The sequence below is a fragment of the Schistocerca serialis genome, chromosome 7 (genome assembly GCF_023864345.2).
Source record: "Schistocerca serialis cubense isolate TAMUIC-IGC-003099 chromosome 7, iqSchSeri2.2, whole genome shotgun sequence".
In the NCBI taxonomy this organism is placed as follows: Eukaryota; Metazoa; Arthropoda; class Insecta; order Orthoptera; family Acrididae; genus Schistocerca; species Schistocerca serialis.
In genome coordinates this window covers 58,491,337-58,505,605 of record NC_064644.1, presented here as the reverse complement: position 1 = coordinate 58,505,605, position 14,269 = coordinate 58,491,337, and the positions used below count along the sequence as shown (strand labels likewise).

General features: G+C 37.7%; 1 protein-coding gene across 2 annotated transcripts in view; it reads right to left on the bottom strand.

The window, feature by feature from the left end:
• The window catches only part of LOC126412735 (carbonic anhydrase-related protein 10-like), a 962,152-nt gene that overhangs the window by 17,574 nt on the left and 930,309 nt on the right, over nt 1-14,269 (bottom strand). The window lies entirely within an intron of this gene.

Sequence of the window (14,269 nt, the reverse complement as noted above, 5' to 3'; positions counted from 1 at the left end):
TGAACAGTGGCTTAGATCCCTCCCCAGATAATGGTTTTGCTTGCCTTTTTTCTTGATTGTTTAAGGATATTCAGGAATAGTTCCCTTGGAGACTACACAACCGGCTTCCTTTACTGTACCTCCTCGATCCTATTTTGTGCTGCGTCTCTAACGACCTCGTCGTTGATAGGAAGTTGAAAGCAAACCTTCTTTCCTCGTGAAGGCTTACAATTCTTTATTGAATTTTATAGGCCATTGTAAAAATGACGACAACTAGCGAATGAAAAGGTCTTTATGAGTTTCCGAGTCCACATTTGCGCTGAAAGAGTGCCTGAGATATTCGAAATATTATGGTAGCTATGTAAGAAATGATAGCTCAACTTTCAGTAAAAAGTTCGTCTACAGATAAACGATGTAACTACCCTTGACTATTGAACATTTTCGAGACGATTTATCGTGCCACCACTACGCGCTGTTAACTACTGTATACCACTGTATTTTCCTCTGTACAGAAAAAAGTTATGCGTAATCGTTCTACACAACAAAAAGGCATTAAACAGGTAAAAAAACTGAATGTTTTGTATGTGAAATGCTGGCACGTGAAATCAAAGTCGAATACTGCTTGAAGGTGAAACCGCTGCGACATTGCAGGGGACATTTTTCATTTCGTGAAATGCCAGTGGACGGAATTAGTTAGTAGAGGAAAAAGAGTTGATATTTTATTCCGTCCAAAATTAAAAGTAAATATGAGCGAACAGACAGAGGACAGGAAAGAACCGAATAGTTTTCGGTTATACGTGCCCGTTGAATTGAAACAAAGCAAGCGAGTTTCATTTAAATTTCAGTATATTTTTACACAAGTCCTCTAAGGAAAATATAAATTGACAAAGACGAGAGAACGGCATTTTATTTTGAAGAGTTGTCGAAATGTTGTTTTCTAATAGAAACTAATTACTTCAGAACGCACATTTCTGAGACTATGAATCAAAGGATTCCACCTCCTACTTTTCATATTGAAAATTAAATTATACTCCAGTGCAGTTTCAGGGTAGGAAGTGAAATTAGTATGGGATGAGACAGAATGCTTCTTTCTTCACTAAACTTTTATCGCATACCACCCACTTCACTCGATTATACCACCCCTCCTCCTCCTCCCCAGCTTCCCTCAACCACTCCGCCCCCCCCCCCCCCCACAACCCCCACTCATGCACACACACGATTTCCACCATCCCAGCGTTGTCTGTAATGTAGCAAATGTGTGTCTGTGAGAATTGCTTTATTTTTGTTGTTCTTGAATTTTTATACAAAGACTTGTCGCAAGTCCTCACAAAAAAAGATCTACAGATAAGTAAAACTACTACTGCTACTATTACTACTTATAGTACTACTACCAAATTGATTACCACTTGACGCGTCAAGATGTGTTCTACCGAGCGTTCACTACTTTCAATTGATTTGTGACATAATTTCTTTCTCCCCATTTCATTTCACTACCTCTTTCTTAGTTATCCAACCTACTCATGTAATATTCAGCATTCCCCTGTTGCGTAAAATATGAAACGGCTCTATTCTCTCCATGTTTGTACTGAGTACTGTTCAAGTTTCACTTCCTTTGAAGACTCCATTCCATAAAAATACCTTTAGAAAAATTGTCTATGTGTATATTTATTTTATATGTTTATTTCCTTTCTTACTTCCAGAGAGATTTTCTTCTCATTAGCGGTTTGCAGGATCTAACCTCTCTACTTCAGTCACTTATTTAGCTGCGCAAATAAAATTAATCCACTACGTTTAGGGTCTCATTTCGTAATTTGATTTAGGTCACCCACGCTGTTAACTTTGCTTATCTTGATGTGCAGCTTATTAATTCTTTTTGAAGCACTATGCACTGCGTTCAATGGCTCCTCGTTGTTCTCTTACATCTGTGAGAGAATTAAAATTTCATAGACCGATCTTAACGTTTCGTGAACTTCTATTATCTTCAAGTTACTTTTTTGTTTCCTTTACTGTTTGTTCAGTGTCCACATTGAAGAAAGTAATGGTACGCAACAACTTCGTGTCATTATCTTTCCAACCACTGCTTCCCTTCCATGTCTGTTTACTCCATAACCGCAGTCTGGTTACTGAACAATCTGTAAATATTTTTTACTGCCTGTGTTTTATACCTGCTGTTTCATCCTACGCTGCACAGGTAGAACAGAGCATAGTTTACGATCACTCGCACTGGAGAGAACGCACACACCAGTGAAAAAAAAAAAAACGGATCGACGACGACGGAGTTAACGAAACGAACGGCTGTTGTTGTTGTTGTTGTTGTTGTTGTGGCCTTCAGTCCATAGACTGGCTTGATGCATCACTCCATGCTACTCTATCCTGTGCAAATTTCTTCATCTCCCAGCACCTAGTGCCACCTACATCCGTCTGAATCTGCTTAGTATATTCATCTCTTGGTCTCCCTCTGCGAGTTTTACCTTAATGTTTCCATCCAGCACTACATTCGTGATCCCTTGATGCCTCAGAACGTGTCCTATCAACAGATTCCTTCTTCTAGCGAAGCTGTGCCATAAATTCCTCTTCTCCCCTATTCCATTCAGTACCTCCACATCAGTTACGTGATGTACCCATCTAATCTTCAGCATTGTTCTGTAGCACCACATTTCGAAATCTTCTATTCTCTTCTTGTCTAAACTATTTACCGCCCATGTTTCACTTCCATACATGGCTACACTCAATACGAATACTTTCAGAAAAGACTGCATTACACCTGAATGTTTACTCAATGTCAACAAATTTCTCTTCTTCAGAAACGCTTTCCTTGCCGTAGCCAGTCCACATTTTATATTGTATCTATTTCGGTCACCATCAGTAATTTAATCCCCGGATAGGAAAACGCATATTCTACTTAAAGTGACTCATTTTCTAATCTAATTCCCTCAACATCACTTGATTTAATTCGACTAATTTGATTATCCTCGTTTTACACTTGTTGATGTTCATCTTATACCGTCCTTTCAAGACGCTGTCCTTTCCGTTCAACTACTCTTCCTAGTCCTTTTCTGTCTCTGACAGAATAAAAAATTTTGTTTCTTCTCCCTGGATTTTAATTCCTACTCCGAATTTTTCTTTTCTTTCCTTTACTCATTGCTCAATATACAGATTGAATAACATCGGGAATAGACTGCAACCCTGACTCACACCCTTCTCAACCACTGCTTCCCTTTCGTGCCCCTCAACTCTTGTAACTGCCATCTGGTTACTGTAGAAACTGTAAATAGCCTTTCACTCCCTTTATTTCATTCCTGCCACCTTCAGAATTTGAAAGAGAGTATTCCAGACAACTTTGCCAAAAGCTTTCTCCAAGTCTACAAGTGACAGAAACGTAGGTTTGCTTTTTCTTAATCTATCTTCTAAGATAAGTCGTAGAAGACACAGGATTAAATAAGATAAAAGGAGTAGTATCATGCCATCCGAATTTCTAAAATCGTTGGATGAATTGGCAATAAAACGACTATTGATGTTCGTGTGTGGAATGCACGACTTTGGTGAGCTTAACAGCTCATGCATACAAGTTTATGACAAAAATAATATACAGAATAAGTTAAAATAAAGTTGAGGTTACGTTAGATGACGACCAGTTTGGCTTTATGAAAGATAAAAGCACTAGAGAGGCAATTCTGAGGTTGCGGTTGATAATGGAAGCAAGACTAAACAATATCAAGGCACGTTCTTAAGATTTTTCCATTGGAAAAAGAGTTCAGTAATGTCAAATGGTGCGAGATGCTCGAAATTCTCAGGAAAATAGGAGTAAGCTATAGGGAAAAAATGGTTCAAATGGCTCTGAGCACTAAGGGACTTAACATCTGAGGTCATCAGTCCCCTAGAACTTAGAACTACTTGAACCTAACTAACCTAAGGACATCACACACATCCATACCCGAGGCAGGATTCGAACCTGCGACCGTAGCAGTCCCGCGGTTCCGGACTGTAGCGGCTAGAACCGCACTGCCACCGCGGCCGGCTAAGCTATAGGGAGAGACGGGTAATACATATAATGTACAGGAGCCAAGAGGGTATAATAACAGTTTAAGATCAAGAACGAAGTGCTCGGATTAAAAAGGATGTAAGATAGGGATCGAGTCTTTCGCCCCTACGTTCAATCTATACATCGAAGAAGCAATGACGAAAATAAAAGAAAGGTTCGAGAGTGGAATCAAAATACAAAGTGAAAGGATGGCAATGATAAGATTTGCTGATGGAGAATGTGAGGTAAGTTACAGGATCTGCATATTAGATTGAACAGTCTGATCTGTATAGAATATGGACTGAGGGTAAATAAAAGAAAGACAAAAGTACTGGAAACAGTGAGAAGCTTCACATCAGGATTGATGATCACGAAGTTGATGAAATTAAGGAATTATGCTACCAAGGCAACAAAATAACCAATGACGGATGGAGCAAGGAGGATATAAGAAGCAGACTAGAACTGGCAGAAAGGGCATCCGTGACCAAGAAAAATCAACTAGTGTTTAACATAGACTTGAATTTGAGGAATAAATTTCTGAGAAGGTACGTGTGAAACAAAGCATTTTGTCGTATGTATGATCGTAAAACATGGACTGTGGGAACACGTGAACGGACGTGAACCGAATCATGTGAGATATGGTGCGACAGGTGCGTGTTAAAAATTAGATGGACAGGTAATGTGGGGGTTCTGCACAGAATCGTCGAGGAGAGGAACATACGGAAAACACTGACAAGAAGAAGGTACAGGAATACATCAGGGATTGACTTCCATGGTACTAGAGGGAGCTGTAGATGGTAGAAACTGTAGAGGAAGACGGAGAGTGGACAATATCCTGTAAATAATTGAGGACGTAGGTTGCGAGCGCCGCATCAAATCAGTCAGAAGACTGATGACTAAAGAGAAAATCTTAAGCTTCATTCACGTAACGAGATGGACTGGTAAGTGTATCGTCTACGGTGTTTACAAGCGCTCTCGCGTCAGTGGACACTGCGGCACATCGAGGCGCGGAGTGTCACGGTTTAGGGGCGGCGCCGGTGCCGCCTCTCACCTGAGCGGGCTGCTACCGCGGCGTCTCCGACCCGTCCTCCATGTGGATAACCTGGCTCGCGGAGGCGAGTCCGAATCACCGTCCCAAACCAAACCCACCGTTTTCAGAATAAAGGACGTACTGCAGTAAATTTGTCGGAATCCTTACTAGAATCTACAACCGCTGTAACCTTTGGTAGCCGTTCTGCACTCTATCTTGTAAGAAAAGTTGTTGGGTCAGTATTTCTTGGCGTGTTCCTATACTTATAATCTTATCTTCTCTGACAGCTTCTACCATTCTTCCCATTTTCCTCTAAATATTTCCTGTTAGTATTTTACAACTACGACTTATTAAACTGACGTTTTGGTAAAATTCCTATTTGTCAACACCTGCCACCTTTGGATTTAGACTTCAGACGTACTTCTTACAGTCTGAGGATATATCGCTTGTCTCAAAAATCTTGTATTTTAAGTAGAATCATTTTTTAACGCTACGTGTTCCCTAGGAGCTAAATAATATTGCGCAAGTTCATCAGTTCTAGGCGCCTTGCTTCCACTTTGGTTCTTCGAAACTTTTTTACACATTATCACATCTCCCATCTCATTTTAATCTGCTGCTACCCTCTCTATAATATAGTCTTCATGTTCGTTTCCTTCTCTCCTCTATATTTCTCTCACCGTTCGGCATTGCCTTTCCCAGCTCGTAGGATCATTGAAGACACTTGGTTTAAGAGCAGTGACAGAATGTCATATAAAAGGAAGAGACCTTGAGAGGCCCGTAGGTTTCATATAGCTTATATAATGGTAAGACAGAGATTTGGAAGCGACATTTTCCACTGAAAATCACATTTACAGTGAGATTGACACTCTGTAAATTTAATGCAAAAAATTACGTGCCTTGACCTAGAGTTCCACGTTTAGTGTTTTACACAATAATCAAGCCAACCTATGGCGCACAATCATCGAACTAGCGCACCCAGTCACCCGTGTCCTCATATTAATTGCTATCGTGGTGGCTGCTGCTTCAACTGACCAGATATCAAGGATGAGGGAGCATCAGACAACAATAGAGTGAATCAGGAGCTAGAGAAACAACGTAGGTGGTGCATGGTGCTAAAAAATATTCCAGAAACAGATACACACAAAAAGTGGAATTACTTTTCAATCGCTTTTTCAACTATAATGGTGAACATTTGTGTTTACGAAAAGTAAAAAAATCTTCCGCAATTCACCAGTTGCATATAAACCATACAAGGGAAAGGATTACCATAACCACAGTTTAACAGCAATTCCGCACACCTTGTGCAACTATAACGTTCTTGAACAGCGATGGTATGGGTAATTTAGTGCACCGTATTTGGGCTACCAACTATTTGATGCACTTTGTTTACATTAGGACTTCCAGCCCACTTTTTTTACCTATGTGATATCACAAGCCATCTCTTGTTAACTCTGATGCCACCATCATGACATCACAAGCCACACTGCTGATGTCATCAATATGGTGCATTGTTGGAAATTTAAAAGTAAAAAGTGGCATATGGCAGGAAATAGAAAAATATGCTACATGTCGTTGGCAAGTAGTTAATAATGAAGCAGCTAATTTCATGCTGATCGCAAAACTATCAAAATTTTCAGCCAGTCACAGCAATCTAGCAAATAGGGGATGGTGTTGGTGGGAAATTTTTAAATGAAAGAGCCAGTCTCACTGTAAAAAATGGAATATGTCATTCATGGGAAATTTTCATTGTAATTAAGAAGTCAATGACGAAGCAGTACATTATGTAAAAGAACATCAAGTTAAAAACTATCTAGTTTAATTTCAGTATTTTCACTAGCTCATTATTCAACTTAATTGAACAGCATATTCTAAGGTATTCGCTTATATACCAAATTATCATATGTATACACACACACACACACACACACACACACACACACACACACATACACACACACACACACACACACACACACACACTAACTCACACACACACACAACGTTTGTGTCATGAACTTCTAGGTTACACTTGTTTACAACCAAACTTTGATTGTTGTCCTACACTATGCAACCCGTTGGAACCTCAGATTAAATATTTCCACATTTAAATTATCTTTCTTACCTTATTAAAATACATGTGGCTTGCTTATCGGTTCTACTATAATAAACGCTGAGTTGGTAGACGAGACTAATTCGATCTTTGTACCACGCATTAATAGCATACGTTAAATTCATCTAGATACATAAAAACTGGTTCTATAATTTGCAAAACACACATGTGAACTTCTGTCGATATAACTTATAGCTTAAAGTGCACATGTCGACAAGAGTTATCAAAATAAACGATGTTATTATCATGTCTAAAATGATAAAAAAAAACTCATTTATAAAACAGATATGGAAGTCAACCACAATCTATAGTTAGTGATTGCTTGGATGTTAACTTCGTCTTACGGTTCAAAACATTGACAACTTCTGTGGGCACACAGTAGAAACTACAAGACACTCCTGTCAAACAGCATCCTGAACAGTAGTAATGCACATTTGTATAATTAAGAAACGAGAGTTGTTGTGCTGTCAAAGACATACAAATAGTGTAGCGACATCAGAGAGTCTGAGCATGGTAATATAACCAACAGTAGATGCTTAATGTAGTGTACTAGGAGATGAAGTTAATCCCCTAGCACATTGTCACTATAATGTAAAGGAACCTGTGTTATCTAGCGATTTTTACTATGCAAACATAAATGAACTTATAATAATTAATGTTGTTCTCTTATTTTCATCAAAATATTTCTTTTGTAGTTTGTAGAATTCAGTGTAATATGAAACTAACCATCCATCTGACAACTCACTTTCATGTACTAATGTTCATATTTTTTATTTTGACAGATAAACTCGTCAGTCTAAAAGACAACAGACAGCCTTTAAAAGCTGAAATATCACAAAAAATAAGGTGATAATTGTTTTGGAAACAAATAGTAGTCAACTGTACTCAAATTATGAGATTATTCTCAAAATTTCTTGCAAATTTCAAAAAGCAATTTACATATATGTTTTGGATTTAATCCACTTTAACAAGAAATAAGTGGCATTGGAAGCTTCAGCACCTTACTCATTTCCATGAGCACTATTGAATCCATACTCCACCAGCTATAGCATTTTGACATCCACATGGATAATTCGTTCCGTTGTTGTTGTGGTCTTCAGTCCTGAGACTGGTTTGATGCAGCTCTCCATGATACTCTATCCTGTGTAAACTTCTTCATCTCCGAGTACCTACTGCAGCCTACATCCTTCTGAATCTGCTTAGTGTATTCATCTCTTGGTCTCTCTCTACTATTTTTACCCTTCACGCTACCCTCCAGTACTAAATTGGTGATCCCTTGATGCCTCAGAACATGTACTACCAACTAATCCCTTCTTCTCCTCAAGTTGTGCCACAAACTCCTCTTCTCACCAATTCTATTCAGTACCTCTTCATTAGTTACATGATCTCCCATATAATCTTCAGCATTCTTCTATAGCACCACATTTCGAAAGCTTCTATTGTCTTCTTGTCCATAACATTAAAATATCATGGCAAAGCAACTTTTGTGAAAATATCAGAATTTTTCAACGCAAGTTCTATTGTAACAGTAGTTGGCTGGAAGGATTAAATGCATTAAGAGATACTTATGGCTTCAGAACAGGTAATATAAATTCATTTCCGCTGTTTATGTTAATAACTAATGCTCTTACTGGATTTTTGTCAGAAATAGCAATTATCATTATAATTTTTTACATTTTTATCACATAAGCAGCAACAACATCAATTAAGCTGTTGTTGCTTTAATATATGTCTTTATGATGGTTATGTTTTTATCTAAAAAACCAGGAATAAGAGTCTCTGAAAGCCCTATTAAAAAACAAAAAGAAACAAGGCTATTGGCACTAACATCCTTAATACCAACATTTTGAAGCTGAAGTAGGGTATGTATGTGAGTATCTAAAATCTATTGCTGGCACACATACAAGCAAGGCACCAACTGCGTTAGTAGTTTGCTTCCAGTAGCTGACATGCATTATTGTCTATGTTTTCATTTATCCAGTGTTCCTTTCCTCAGAGAGGCCAGGAACAATCTTGGCTTGTTACAACAGCCACTGACAATTTGTCAGCAAGTTCAGACTTACCAGTGCCCATTTGCGCAAAGGAATCAGTAGGTGTCATATGATGATGAGCTGAGTCAAATGCATTGAGAAAAAGCACCAGCCACGTAAAAAAAATGGTTTCTACAAAAATCAAGCATTACATCATGAAATATCAGTTATGTAATTAGCCTACAACTATATTATTCTTATAATTGTTGAGTATGGTAAAACACAGAGCTTTATTAATACATTCAACTTATTGTCTGGATAGTTTTGAACATTGCCCCAATTTGCCCAGAATACTTGTCGTTTAGATACTTTTGAACATGACACAAAATTCAGGTCTTTTGGTTATTTTTGAAGACTGTGTTACTGCTTGTGCAGTCTTAAGTCTGTGTTGGCTCTTAACTACACATTCACAGTCATCTCCCAAATTGCTTATTTATAGACCCATGTTGGTGGAAGTGTTTTTACTTTCAGTCATGTCAGTTTTTTCGTTATTAATTATGATACCCCCTGTGTAAGATGTGATCACATTTAACAAAAAATGGTGTCTGCAAACAACGAAATTAGGAAGACTATCCTGATGTTCTGCAGCTGCTATCTGTAGGAAAGTAGCAAGGGCAGGAAACTATACTGAAATGCAGTTCACCCTGAATGTAAATAAATAAATTTTGTGAAAGGACAAGAAAAGAGTTACTGCTTTTTTTGTCGTACTGCCAAGATTCTGTGTCAGTAAACTGGTTCCTACTACGTCAAAGAGAATGGATCCTCGAAAATGAATTTAGATCAGACATGCAGCAATTTTTGAATTTTATGTCTTTTTGAAATTTTTTTCAGTAGTGAATTTTACTGTTTTCTTACTTTCTGATTCAATGTTCATTCATAGGGAAAAATAAAGTATCATTTGCAGTAATCATTGTCCACATCATAGCTACTAGTAAAGAGTTACCTGTCACAGCTAGTTTTAAATAAGTTATGTGGCTTGGAGTTCAGTGTAATTTTGAGGAACTGACTCGCTTTGTCATACACAATTATTAACTACATTTTAAAACTTGCTCTAAGAGTGCATAAATTAAATTTATATAGACAGCATCTGTTTTGCAAATATGTGGCATCATAATCACATACACTAGTGTTACACTACTAAGCCTTTGTCTCAATACATGTCGGCACGAACGGCTCCTCTTAGTATTCTGATAACAATAATTATATCTTTGTACTACTTATGTGTGAAAAATAGTTTTTCCTCCTTGGACACATTTCGAATTTCCTCATTCCTGTAATCAGGAAACAAATACAAGCAATCTTACAGTTCAGATAAAACACAAAACGCATACAAACAACGGTATAGAAAGATGATGTAGAAATACTAGCCCAGTGTTCGTGGCATGAACATTACTCTAATATCGTTCAATAGATATTTCTAACAGACGGTACTGTATCTGTTATGTACATATGATTTTGTAGCTTCTTCAATTACAGCTTGAGCAACCCTACCCCATCCAAAAATATAGCACTGTATGTCCCAACTTATTTTTCATCTCACAATAAATTAATGTTATCTTGTAGTCTTAAAATCGAATAGTTGGCACACACAGCTTATATCCATTGTCATCCTCTGATGTTTGAATATTATTTAAGATCTTTTAGCTGAAATCTACTGCACATACTATTTAACATCCAACTGCTGACACCTCCAATAGCTGAACTCTCCAGTAGCTGATACCCCCAGTTGCTGCCAGTCCCTAGTATATGACACTGCTCAGTAGCTCATGCAGGCAATAGCTGACACACACACAGCAGCTGTCACCCAACAATAGTTGACTCTCTGGGTAACTCACACCCATAGCACATACACATGTCACTTCCTGGAGACAGAATACTATTTCAGATCCATATCAATTGTCCAGATCGCCAGTAGCTGAAAATACCATTAGCTGACACTGTCAGCTTCTGACATCCCTAATAACTGAGAGCCCTAGTAGCTGACAGCCCTAGTAGCTGACACTCCCAGCAGCTGACACCCCAAGTGGCTAACATGGTCCGCATAACACACAGTCAGCTTCTGGTGGTTCATTACACTTTTCAAGTCCAATGGCTGACATCCATCTGGTGTTAGAATACTATTTAGGATCCAGCTCTAACACTTGATGCCAGGTTTTGGCACGTACTACTGAGTTGTGAACACAGTTGGGAACTGCCGATTATCGCCGCCTGGCCTGTTTAGCATTTTATTTTGTTTCAGTTTTCGAACTGTAGCCTGTATGGAGAATGAACAGAAAAAAAATTATAAGAAACAAAGAAAATCAAATTAAATTTCCATTGGTTGAGGTTCAAAAGCTGTAAAGTACTTTATAAAAAGCATTTTAACCATTAGCTTTTTATTTGCACCATTAGTCATCTACTACTTGTTGCTGTTTTTAACCATCATCCAGGATGCAGGGCACAACTACTAATCCTTTGTGTCCTACATCGTGGATGATGGTTAATAACTGAAACCAGTAGATAACTAATGTGACAAATAAACAGCTTGTGGTTAAAATGCATTTTATATAAGAAAAGAGAAAATCAATTGCTTGAAGCTATTGAAGCTGTTAGAAATGGAACGCCCATAGTGAGTGCTAGTAAATTGCTGATAGGTCCAAGAACAACTCTGACATACGAAATTTCTGGGAAACGTCCAGTTTAAAGACAGATGGAATCTTCTGTTTATTGGGTGGAAAATGTAGATCTTCGTTAGTGAAATGGATCCTGAAGAGTGAAAACGGAGGATTGCTTATTAGTATAGACAACTAATGGGAGTCGCAGTTCAATAAATGTATTTGGATACTCCATTCAGAAATGGGGAATCTAGCAAGAACTGGTTTTTGCAAGGAGATAACGGCACCAGGGAGCATGCTTCATATATTGAGACATCAGGAACTTACGAAGAGTACTGTGGGAGGATATGATTCGAGAAGCATTCTATCCAGTTTCCCATAGCAGTTTATGATTCCTGTTAGAAAAAAAAGTGACTGCTGCTATTAAAAGTGTAACACAAAATTACAACGCCTCCACACCAGGTTTTGCTCATAGGTAATAGAGAATGATACTACTTTTTGTGACAGGTAGTGGACTGGCATATCGTTGTAAACGTAATATTTCTCTGACAAAGCAAGTCCCGACTTGTCTTGCCTTGTCAAAATGGCGAAATATGAGATGTTCTGAGATTGTGAAAGTACTGAATAGCTGACAGAGCACAAAAAATATATCAGAAAAGGGAGGGTCAGTCATTCTCGTTAAATTATTGATGCTCAGCCGTTACAACCACTGTAGTCATTAATTGCTTTTCTTCTGACATGCACACAAAAAAAAACGTAAGTCTATCATGTATTACTTTTAACGATCTTACATCTTTCACTTACTGATAACTTGCTGTCATCAGGGACTTTTTCCAATCAGTGTTGCACTTTCTACAAGCAGCCTACTCCCACCCCGCCTCCCCTCCACCTTCAAAGAAACCTTATCGTTGCAAAATTCAGAGTAGCGGTCGTTATGTACCTGGAGGACCGCAAAAGACCAAGGACTCATTGACTTATTAGGAAAGTTACGGTAGACTGACAAACTTGGACATCATTGGTCGTTTTATAAATATTGATCTCGCAATATTACCATATAAATGGTTCAAAGTTAATTTCTTATAGGCTAACAACCAAACTAGTGTTATGTACAGTTTCAGTTAAGAATTTTCCTTGTGAAGTAACATGAGAAATCACAAAAAGAAAATAGAGGCACAACACCAAAATAAATATACAGTGAAAAGACAAAAACGTAATAGCTGTTTCTTCACTGAGGAAGGTCGCCAATAAATAAGGAATAAGTATGACAACATTACAGAAATTATGTTGAAAAATGAAAACCAAACATGCTGTTAATAATATTCATAGCAACAAATAGTTCCACCGGTCAATTAGCTAGGAAAACATTATCATAAGTAAAGTAGGTGAGTAATTTAATGTGCATTAATTTTAAAATGTATTACTATAATCCACAAGTAACACAGGGACCCAGCATGTAAACAATTATTAACTACAATATTTATACAACGTTTTACAGCCACTTGTTGGCATTATTGTTGACAGATTACATTATTTTCCACTTCAAACCGTAATACAACAGTGTCTGATGTTGGATACCAAAAAGCACAATGAGTCCAGATCAAGAAAACAGGATTTCTTCTGCTTCCATGTTACAGGTCTTGAAGCATCTGTGTTATTTTGAACCACAATACGCACTGAAATGCCTTCATCGTTGGAGGACGAGAAATAACACCCAATCTCAAGAGCAAGATGTTTCAACTCCAAATACGAAGTTGCATGGCTGACTGATCTAAATGAATGCAACGTATATGTACCATTAAGATTCTTACCTGTCAGTCATGATGAATTTTCAGCAGCAGCAATGTGTGCATAGTATGTTGTGGGAGAGTGAACAACATAAACACATTTGATTTCATAAATAGTGAGACGAACTAACAGTTTCTTTCATTTGTGCCTAGTAGGAAACCAGTTACATACAAATGGGAATTCCTGTTTTAAGGTATCACCCAGTGGAACTATACGAAATATCAATGTACATTCTCTAAAAGAAGATTGTCGTGACTCTGTCTAATTTGCAAGAGTGTTTGATTCTCACATAAACTTTAACGGTTTGGTTGAAATCTAAACACTTTTTCAGAAGTGAATGTCGAAACAATATAGTCAGAACGAGTGCTTTAGACGCCCTTAACACTTGAGTGATTTTGAAGTGTACTTTAGCTTTGAGTATATTTATTATATTGAAGTGATTCCATGCCAGTACAGCAAGCAATTGTTTGCTATATTTTAGATGTTTTTTCGTTTTATAATCAGCTGGTGAATAACGTGGAATTTAGCTTAATTGCTATTTTATCAAGTCAGGTACAGCTACCATAGCTTGGTAGGTTGGTGGACATAACCCAGTTGTTAATTCAGGCTGTAACAACCTACTGCTTTGTATAGTTTGTTCTAAAAATTGTTGAAGATTGAATAGAATGTGTATTACATTTATATGTTTCCAGTTTGTGTGATACCATAAAATTCTGATCG